Source organism: Rhinolophus sinicus, chromosome 5, assembly GCF_057876585.1.
Source record: "Rhinolophus sinicus isolate RSI-liver-muscle chromosome 5, RSI-T2T, whole genome shotgun sequence".
NCBI classification, from domain to species: domain Eukaryota; kingdom Metazoa; phylum Chordata; class Mammalia; order Chiroptera; family Rhinolophidae; genus Rhinolophus; species Rhinolophus sinicus.
The window spans coordinates 27,851,669-27,863,319 of record NC_142505.1 but is presented as its reverse complement, the minus strand read 5'-3'; the positions used below and the strand labels follow the sequence as shown (position 1 = coordinate 27,863,319).

Here is an 11,651-nt window from a genome sequence, read left to right as displayed (position 1 = left end):
CCCCATTTATTAATGTTTCTATCTTTTTCATTAATCTTTTGTGGATTCAGTATAGTATTTTTAAATATTTTTATTAACATATAGCTAACATATAAAATTATATTAGTTTCAGGTATACACCATAGTTATTCAACATTTACATACCTAAAGAAGTGATAACCATGATAAGTCCAGCAACCATCCGACAGCATACCATGTTATCACAATATTATTGACTATATTCCCTATGCTGTATATGGCATTTGTTTTATACCTGGAAATTTGAACCTCTTATTCCCTTCACCTTTTTTCCTTCTTTCTAAATTTTTCAATTACAGTTGACATTCAATATTATTTTACATTAACTTCAGGTATACAGAATAGCAGTTAGACATTTATATAATTTAAGTGCTACCCCTGACTGTCCAGTATCCACCTGGCACTATACACAGTTATTACCATATTATTGATTATGTTCCCTATGCTTTACTTGACATCCCATGACTATTTTGTAACTAACAATTTATACTTAATCCCGTCTCCTTTTTTACCCACCCCTATCTGGCAACCATCAAAATGTTCTCTGTATTAATGAGTTTGTATCTGTTTTCTTTGTTTATTTTGTTCTTTAGATTTCATTTATAAGTGAAATCATCTGGCATTTGTCTTTTTCTGTCTAACTCACTCCACTCATCACAAGACCCTTTAGGTCCATCCATGTTGTTGCAGATGGCAAGATTTCATTCTTTTTATGGCTGAGTAATATTCCATTGTATATATGTATAACCTCTTAGTATAGCTTTTTATGTATTGCTAAATCTATCATTATTTTAGGTTTTGATGCTGTTTTAAATGGAACTTTAAAAATTTACTATTTTCCAAATCTTTGCTTGTAGTATATTAACTTTGCCTACTGTGGTCTTGTTAAATTCACTATTAGGTGTAGTAGATGTTTTATATATTCTTTAGGATTCACTAAGTAAACAATCGTGTCATCTGCCAATATTAACAATTTTAATTTTCCTTTCTAATCTTCGTGTTGTTGTTTTTTGCCTTATTGCACTTTCTTAAACTTCTACTACAATGTAGAATAGAAATGGTGAGAGAGAATATTTTTGCCTTGATCATTCTCTTAAAGACAAAGTGTGAATTCTTAAAGAGAAAAATGTGGAATGCCTCATAAATTTTGAGGCAATCCTTGTACAGGATTCATAGTAGTCATCTCTGCACTGTTCTAATGTTAGTATATATGTTGCCAAAATAAATACACATTCCTCTGCAAATCTCTAGCTTCCTTGAGGTCAGAACTTATGGTTGAGTCAACATTCTAGTCCAGCAATCTAGCATAATGCCTCAAACATGTAAGAATTTCAAAAAGCTTATTTAAAAATAAAAGGATGAATTTAAACGAAAAAAAAATGTTTTAAAGAGATAACTCTAAGAGTATTGGACTTCATTTCCTAGAGGATATTCCGTGGAATACACATTCTGAGAGATGACATAATGTAATTTTTTAAAATATATTTTTGTGAAATAAATTTGGGAGATTCTGCACTAAAAGAGAAATCAGATTTAACTATGTAATAGAGTGGACAATGTATGCACCTACAACTCATGTGCATAAAATTCTATGACATTTCAATGTAACTAAATTCCTTTTTAATTCCCATTTCTAATGATGGGTAAAAAATGATGTAAACTTTCCAGGTACAGGTAACCCAATCTTTTCCAGCTTAAAATCTTCTCACTTAGATAAATGTTCACTAAATTTAAAGTTTAAACTCTCTTCCAATTTTTTTCCTCCACATGGCCTCTCATGATTTCCTTTTCAAAATGGTATCTGGAATTGGGGTAAATGCCTCCTGGACTTTCACTAGTTGACCTCTGATATAGACCTATCTTGTCTCACCTAACTTTGGGCAGTGAATTTTTTTCTAACTGTGCCTGGTTCTCAAGTGACTGTAACAGGGGTATAACTCATTGCCTGTTCTCTTAGTAAAATCAAAGGCATGAGAACCCTACCCTCATTCTCGCTTCCAGTGTTATGCTTCTCCTTGGGCTCCACTGACATGCTAAATCCTCTGCTTTTCAACTACAACCTCATTCTGCTTTACTGTTTTTCATATGGGATCACCTTCCCATTTACTGTGGTGACTCATAGCACACCCACTGTCTTATTTTTCAACTATTTTTTTAATTGCCTCGATAGGAGCATAGGAGAAAATTTGAATTTCTTCCACATCACACATCTGTCAAGGAAGATTCCACTGGCAAAATTCCCTGTTTTTCTGCCTCAATATGTGTACAATCTTTTTTATTTCACTATAGCCAGCTTATAGTGGCACAAAAGAGGGTCTTGCAAGTTGGTGCTTTTTCAGAGTTACAACTTGTAAAGAGTGCATGGACCCTAGCATTTAAACTTCCTTTTTAACATGCCAGGGGTTTTCATCTCACCTCTCTGGCATCCCTTCGATAAGGCGAGTGAGATGGGGTACTGGGTCACTAAAGGATCCAGACTACTTCTTTATTCTCTACCTATCCCTTCCAAATATCTCCTTTTCCCCTCATGAAAAGCATCATGTTCCTTTCTCTGTCTGGTAGGCATTCCTCCTATGTTGTTGCTTTCCAATTAACCTCTGAACATTTCTTTTTTCGTTTTGGTAAAACTTAGTGATCTGTGATTCCACTAAGCATGGATCTTAATATATAAAACGCCTTTGGAAGGCAAATATGTTAACCACCATATGACCTATGCAGAAAGATCTTTTGGAATTTACAAATCCATTCTCTACCAATAAAGCTGGGATTTCAAGAATTTTTCTAGCCTTCATCTCCACAAGTCCTCTTTTGGAAGTTAATTGTTGAACACTGATTCTGTCTCTTCAAATTCCTGCTATAATTATCCTAATTTTCTCCAAGGCACCGGGTGCTTCAGATTAAACAGGGTAGTGATCATTGGCAATGCAGAAGAAAAAAGCATATCACTGTCTTCGTCTTACTCATAACTTCTCACATTTTTTAATGTGAGGACACACATTTTATGACTCTACAAGCATAGAAGATATGGTCTATAGCATTTTCCAATTTATTTGAATGCTTTTTCTTTAAAGAACATACAATCAGACTAATACTTTATTGGAGATACACTGAAAAGCGAAAGCCTGCCTTGCAAAACAGGAAAACTGGAACCAGTGATGCCAGTTAAGAGGTTACTTCATTTGTCCAGAAGAGAAGTGATGAAGATCTGAACTGGAGAAGTGGCAGTAGCCATGAAGTGGAGAAACAAATTCAATAAGTATTTAGAAACTGCGATTACATGATTGGGTGAGAACATTTACTCTAATGAAATGGGATCCCATATATTTCTAACACTGTGTTTTGTAAATTTTTAAATTTTAAGGAAGCTACTGGATGAAAACCAGAGGCATATCTATATGAAAGAGATATAGAAAAAAAAATGTAATTCTTTGGTGATGACATTGAAGGGAAATACTCCCAAGATACCCAATTATCTTTTATTCTGATCCTCTTCACCCATAAAATGTATAGAAAGGTTCCCCTTGACTTCTCAAGATCTTTATAAACAGACCTACCAATAGAATGAGGAAGATTGGAGAAAAAATTCCCAAATGAGCAGGTCAGTGAAATTCTGGATCAAAAGCAAGTTCAATGTTTTAAGCACCAATTTTTTTTTAACCACATGTTGGAATATCTTTCATAGGCCTCCACTGGTTTATATCTTTCACACCTAGTATAATGTGTTTATTGTACTGTGATTTGAACATAGAAGAAATAAAGGAGGGCAGATTTAGTCATAAAATTACATTAATTAATATTATTAAATATAGTATAAGACACTGCAAATGTTTCAAGATTGATAGAATAGCACTGAATTATCAGAATAGAATTGGTGACTTTTAAACTAAAGAAAAAAATAATATCACTGTGCTGCTTTTGAGCAAGAATGGTGACAATTAGATAGAAATTATAATAGGATATGTCCCAGGGAAATAGCCTATTCTGCTATATCTTTCATATAGTGATAAAAATAATATGATAAAAATAACAATAAAGAAAATAAATTGGGGAGTGTGGCAGATTGCCAGAAAAAAAATGGCCATAATTATTTTCCTCTCTCCCTTTATTCATGCCCCTTTGTAATGTGACTTTGCAACTACTTTAATCAAAAGCTGAACTCTGCTTTCCCTCCTTTTGTATTTGTTCTGACCTTTGACTAAGGGAACGCAGTGCAAGTGACAGTTGCAAGCCAAGACTTCAAGTGGCCTTGACACCTCTACTTTCTCTGCAGGAACTCTTCCTACCCTTCATGTGTACAAACCTGAGCTAGCCTGCTGGATGATGAGAAACCACATGGAGTAGGGATATGCCATCTCAACTGAAATCATGCTAGACCAACCAGATCTGATAATTGAATGCAGGTACATGAATACCAGCTGAGATCAGAACTGCCCAGAAAGACCCAGCCCAAATTGCCAATCTGTATACTCATAGAATAAATAAATGGTTGTTGTTGTTTAAAGCCTCTAAATTTTGGGGTGATTTGTTATTCATTATTTAATTCAATGGTTCAGATTGTTTCTCTTCTTAACTATTTTAATCACTTCTCAATATTCTACATCCCTTCTGCCTTCTACTCTCATCCTACAATTTAAGTTCCTAACCACTATTCTCATCCTACTATTTTTTACTCAAAAACAAAACAAAACAAAAACTTTATATGGGCTCCTGATTGCCCATATGAAAAAAGTATCAACAATTTTAATGTGTTATACAAGGTCTTCCATGATTTCTCCACAACTTAAATTTTGAATCTAAGCTTTTGCTACTTGTCTTCATTCACCCTCAATTTTCTCAAAAGAATTACCTTATGTCCTTGACTATGAGACACCATTGACTGAAGAGTACATCACTCATTTAATATATACATTACTCCATAGCTTAAAAGATGGCAAGTTTTTTTAATTGATTCTAAGATAACTCATGGTATTCTAGACATTAACATATAAAAAGATAATGTGACTGAGAATTAAGGAAAGAAAGAATCCGCATGGTTTCCCCATGTCTTATATGTTGTCTGTCTTCTGTCCCTGTCTAGACCAATTTCCTCTGCTTTATATGATCCAGGTCTACATACTCAAATCCTACCTATCTAAAAATCTATTCAAATGTCCCCACTCTTAGAAATCCTTGCAAACCTTTCTCTTCACTGAGGTAAATGTAATCACTCCTACATGAACTCCCCTAGAAAATTATTAGAACCACTTATAGGCTCTTGTCACTTTTTACTTTGTGTTGGCAACTGTTTTTCTTTGCTATTAGACTGTCTACAAGTTGAGGACAATTCAGCATTTACTGAATATTTCACAACCTCTTTGTGCCATGCCAATTCAAAGTTCTAAGTACAATGTCTATTGAGTATTGCACAATATATATTTGTTAAGCAAATAGCTCAATGAAAAATACACATTTAATAAACCTCCTGTTTCTAACACCTCATTTTCATCTGTCACTAATTAACCATATGACCTTAGACAATTTATTTAACCTCATAGGGCTGAGGCCTCAAATGGCATAATAGATGAGATAACAGGAGTGCAAATACTCTGTATAAACTATAGACTGTAAATCAGGTCCAGATAGTAGCATTTCTTCCTCCTCGGAGAAATAAGGCAGTAGAAACTGATGTATTTCAAAAACAGTCTGTAAGTAGCATTCCTCAACGATATGAGCTCAAGGTGCTACTTTTTCTTTAAGTCTGTTGTCTCACAGTGTGAGGTGACTTAAAAACCAGTTATAGAACCTGCCTCCTAGCTTCTCTTGACAGCTCGTGTACTAAGGAATCCCTACTGTGGTTATCATTCCAGACAACTCTGCCCCATGTGGACAGGTCAGATGAGACCAGAAGTATTATGAACCATTGCTAATGAGGCTTCTCTCCTGTACTCTGACACCAAAGAAGCCATTCTCACAAAGAAAGAGATAGGTGTTATTAAGGTGATATAAATCACCCAAGAGTTTGTTTCAAAACTTTTTTTATTAGCTAAAACTTTTATTAATAAAAGTAGATTAAAAACATATTAAGAGTTCAATATTTTAAAGAATCACCCTTAGGAAATAGGCATATGGTGATTGGTGTTGGCTCTAATGATATATCATAATTAACAAGAGTACTATAGCGTCTCAGGTCCCACATCTCTGCATTGTGATGGATTTTCCAGTTCAGTTCAATACATTTCAATTCAATTCACTTTGATCCAATTTCTATTTGTTTCAACTCAAGGTAGCATTATGATATTGTGGAAAGAGCATAAGTTTTATCTCAGATCTTAGAATTCATGGCTTCAATATCAACTACTGCTTGTATGACATTTGGCAACCTACCTAATCTCTCTAAACTTTAATTTCCTCATCTGCAAAAAGGAGGTACTACTAGCCATCTCATAATAGATATAAAGTCCCCAGCACAATGAGCATATGATTTTCCTCCTACTCCTTTAATTCATGTCAGTTCAATTTGACTTAGTTCAGTAAACCTCACCTAATTAGCAACTACAATGCTGGAACATAACAGTGAAGTATGGTAGCATCATTGCAAATGTGGGCTTTAAGAAGCTTGAGCAATTCAAAAGTTTATCCCTAGGAAAATTGTCTAATTTGATTAAGTAATGAGTAAGATTATATTGGGCAATGATACAGATGTATTTAGTATGGAACACAAAGTGAAGGGAAATTTGGAGATTCTATGCCTATGCCTATGAACACTTTAAGGTCTTCAGAAAACTCACCAAGAGACATCATATTGTGGCAAGTACTGGAATCTCAACAAAAACTTCCCAATTCCAATGGTAAGTCCCAACTTGACAGATGTTAGAATGTTTTCTATCCACGCTGAATTTTAGTACATTCCGTCACTTAGGAATTTAATTGCTCCTAAGTATTGATTAAACTTATAGCATATTATAAATTATTTATAATATTGAAGTAAAACACATTCTCCTGACTTTTGATCACAATGACACAAGGGATTCACAGGGGTTTAAGGGTATTTGAGACAGACTATGTTGTGATATTATAATAGGCAGTCCCCCAAACTCAGCAGCTAAACACATAAAGTTTATTAATTGTGCTTGCAAAGTCTGTTACATGCTAGATACTTCTCCAGGTCAGCTGTCCTTCATGTGACGACTCAATGATTCAACTGCTGTTTTTCTGTCATCTCAACACACACAGCCTCCAGGATTCCCACTCAAAAAGAAATGAGTGAGACTGGAAAATTGTGTAGGATCTATTTCTGCCTCCATTTGGGAGGAACATATGTCAGTTCAGCTGATGTTTCATTGGCCAGATTTAGTCACATAGCTCTGCCTTACTGCAAGAATACTGGGAAACATTGACTCCCATATGTCCAGGTAGGGAAGAATGACCAGATATTGGTGCTTTATTAAGGTTTAATCCAGTATGTTATTAATATCTAATCCAGTGGGAAGATCTCAAAGAAAAGCCTCATATTTTCTCTATGAAATTTTGATGTCTTTACACTCTACTTTCCAATAAAAATGAATAAGTCTCCTTGAATTTTAGGAAGACAGTAGCCTCCTATAGCCAGGCTAGTGGACACAGCCTCAATGGAAGATATGAGTAAATCTAAGTATTGCAGGGGACTGCACTGGATCCCTCCTGTGTCATGCTCAACTCCACTATGCCAGACTTCTTTTTCTAGCTATTGCTGCAATAACTAGTCCCGCATTGGGGTGGATGAGCTTTATGCAGATACAACTCTACTTTCGAGCTATGTCATGTATTACTCACCTCATGCCCTGGGATTCTCTGATGCTGTAGCATGGGAAACCAACAGCATCCTACTTAGAAGTGTGAATGATTTAAGGGATTAATAGATAAATAATTGCTCTTGCCGTGCCACAGGTGGATAAGCCTGAGGTACATTTCATAAGGTTTCTCAGAAAGTCCCATGGGATGAGCAACAGTCACACAGTAGTGGCCAACCTGAGCATGCATCCTTGGCTTCAGTTTTCTGCCTTTTTGAGTCCATTCTGCCCATCTCTCACTTCTGTTTTCTCCTATCACAGTCGGGGGAACATGGGCTAAGACTGAGTATTACATGACAATTATTAAAGCTTGAAACTGCTCCATACTCCATAACTCTTAATATGGTAGACTGGCAAAGGGTAGGCAAGTTTACTTAAGGGATTAATGAGACCCTAGAGGAGAAAAGATTAAAATGTCCTTCCCTTTGCTTATGCATCAGGCTTGCATCTTGATGCACCAAGATGGCCCCAAGTATATTTGGTTAGCAGCAGAAGACACTCAAGGTCCCTAAAGTGAATTTTATCATAAAGGTAAATAGAAGTGGGTCTTGGCTGTTGACCTAGGCAGGGGTTGAGCACAGTGTGAAGGTGAGGTTGGAAATGTCGTCTAACCTGGACTTTGTAAACATGCTTGAGACAGGTTAGCTGTGCATGTGAGTAGAATCCAGGCAGCTATAAAAATGGGAGCCCAGTCCTAAGGCAGTGTGGGCCCTGACAGGTGAGGTTAACCCTGAGGGAGGTGCTTCTGCTTTCTGCCTGCCCTATAAGCGATTGTGCTGAGCAGTGATGTCAGAGTTGGTGTACGTTGGTCAGGAGTCAATGGGCAAGATTTTGTAAGACCTGTGCAGTGTACAACACAAGATTCTGCAATTCGTTCAGCCAGAGTCTTGAAAGTAGAGTGGGCCCTGAGAACAGAACAGGCCATGGCAATGGTAATATCAGAGTTGCTGTGTATGGATGGAAGCCTCCTTACTCCAAGAGGATGGGCCTAGAATTCACACAAGTCAGTGCAGCAGAGCACTGAAATCCAATTAAGGTGGAATTGATGCAGGAAGAAGAGAGACTTGTTTGTGATAGCCCCGATGGAAGCTGGATTTGTAAAATGAGTCTTTTAAGCTTTATAGAAGAAGAGCAGACAATAAGGAGGCACCATGGTTATAGACATATCATGATCCAAGTGCCATAGATTCCTGGCACATCTCTTATCCTTCAGTCATTCAAAAATAACAAACTGAAGCTATTTAGGCAAGAGCTTTGCGAGAGTTTCGATTTCTTGACTTTTGGCTATTGTGATTTTGTGCTGTGTTAACTCAGCTAAGCTGGAACTATGTATCCCAGAGTCTCCTTCCTTTGAAGGCTCCAGGCTACGGTTGGCTACCAGAAAACTGTGCATGGGGCTGGGAAGGCATAAGTGAAGCAGCATTGTTTATGTTGAAAGGTTGGTGTAGGGTCAGGAGTAGTTGCACCTCATACATGCTGTCACAAGTGCATTGACTCACCTGGTTGGTATGTGGCAGCAACCTAGCCCATGCTCTTCCACCTCCCCCTGGCCTCCTACTCTGGCTTCTAGGACCAGGATTTTGTCTTCCTTCATGATAATTGGCTGGCTTCTCCTGCAGATCACTCGCATTAGCAAAGTTGGAGGCTTGGAGGTGGTGCAATACCCCTGTGGGTTCCACCTTGCACTTGTGGATTCCAGCCTGCCCTTGCCCACCCCCATTTCACAATCATCTTTCCTTTTATCACTGTCATACTTGCTGATGTCAGGCCCAGAACTAGATGCCAAAGCAATGGCCCTATATAAACTGTTCCACCAGGAACCAGAATTCCACATGGTAATAACCCTATGATCAGCCCATTATTGGACACCACTTCCTAGTGTGTTGGCTTCTTTGATCACGCCATGTCTAATACTATAACCAAACACAAAGATTTGTGTTTCACAACTTTGGGCCAGAGGTGTTTCAACTTGTTTTGGCCTGACTTTACTTATGCCGTGTAGAATATGAGCAGGGGAAGAAAGAGATTGGGGTGGGAGCAGCGGTTTGTGAGAAAGTTCTTAGGGGATGTCCCCAGTGTTAAGACAGCAGCACAGCTGACACCACAACATCAAATCCCTACAGGGAAGAAGGAAGTGAGGGAAATGAATGAGCAGGCCTAGTGGCGACCAGAGAGCATATGCCTCAGTAAAGGGAAGCAGCAATTGTTGCTGCTCAAGCCAATTGTTATCAGGTGAGATAAAAGACACTCAGTATTGCTAGATCTAATTTTCCTGAAAAGCTGGAAATTCAAATTCTCATGCACAATTTCCCAATTTTAAATGTCTATGACAACAACAAAACCAAAAGACTAATAATTTTTTTAAAAAATCAATGTTTGAACATAGCAAACACAGTCTATAGGCCAGATTAAGCCCAGGTTAACTATGAACTCGAGTCAAATTTCCTGGGTTCAAATCCACACTCCACCCCTCAGTAGATATGTAACCTTATACAAGTTACTTCTGTACTCAGTCCTTAGTCTATAAAATGAGACTAACAGCAGCAATCTCATGGGATGTCTATGAGGATCAAATGAGATACTAATATACTTTCTTGTTTCTTAAGACACTACTGAATGTAATATTTTATGTGTTCCTAAGAAAGAAAAGATGGCTGGTAATTAAACTATGACACAATGCTTTCCTATCACTTAGAATTGTTGTTTTATAATTATTGAAAGAGTTCTTTCAGTGTAGTTCCAACATAGATTTTTATCATTTACCACTCTTGAGCACATATGTAAAGGTAATATAAGTGAAATAATTCAGTTTGATATTCTTAAAACCTCTCTACATTATGATTCTGAAAAACATGAATTAGTATCAATTCTGCATAGTATCATCCTTGGGGGCTATTAAAAGCATAGGTGATATAGCATTTCTTAAAAGAGTGCTCCACCATTGTCTCCAGGAATCCCTTCCAAGTCGCTGACACTCGCAGTGAGAATTTTCGTGCTGACACTTTCTCCATCTTACTAGAAGATGTCAAATGGACAACTTTCAGAGAACAGGAAGACTTGTATTCATTTCTTAAATGGCCCTTAAGTTAAAGATTATTGACTAAATACTCAAAACATTTCAGTTGTTCAGTCATTTATCAGGATTAACAACAACAACAAAAAGTCTGTGCATATACAAATACTGGATCTACATAATAGCTGTTGTTTGGCGGAGGGTGACTGTCAAAAAATGTCATTGATTGTAAGATATTTTCCTATATATTAAAATAAAAAAAGGAGGGTATTAAATTTTATCCCATAGTGTTTGCAAAGCTCTTAGGAGATAAAGGAAAATACAAAAATTAGATATAAAATATTTGATAAAGATAAATAAATTCTACATAGAGGAAAAAAGCTAGCATTTTTACTGAAGTCTCGAGTTTCATTATGAATTACCTATATGGTCTTCCATAAGACATTAATCTTTTTATCTGTAAAAACCAGTTATAATCTGAGTTGAATTGATTGCATGTGACGGTACATGGGTGAGCGGTGATTACCTGTAGAATGTCATGTTTATGTCCATTCAGTCCATCAGAGTCTGGGAATTTGGTAGAGTCAAAGTTAAGGGAAGAAAGAGCACAAATAATTCATGGATTGGGTCTCTTTGGGAAGAGTAGATTGAACCAGAAAAGTCCCTCAGAAAAGTAAAACTAAGAGACCTGCAGTATTGTTTTTGGCCACAAATATAAGTGGTGGAAGGTGAGAACAGATGGAAAATCTTGATGGGGAAAGAGAAAATAGCAGAGGCAACATACACCCAAGTTGAACATTCTAGTTAGGTGG

The 11,651-nt window shown here is 36.8% G+C and overlaps 1 non-coding gene across 1 annotated transcript; it reads right to left on the bottom strand.

The window, feature by feature from the left end:
* Nucleotides 1-1,140: 1,140 nt before the first annotated feature.
* LOC141567422 (U6 spliceosomal RNA) lies at nt 1,141-1,247 on the bottom strand. The gene has a single exon (XR_012490004.1). It is a non-coding gene; the product is annotated as a U6 spliceosomal RNA (small nuclear RNA).
* Between the last annotated feature and the right edge of the window lie 10,404 nt (nt 1,248-11,651).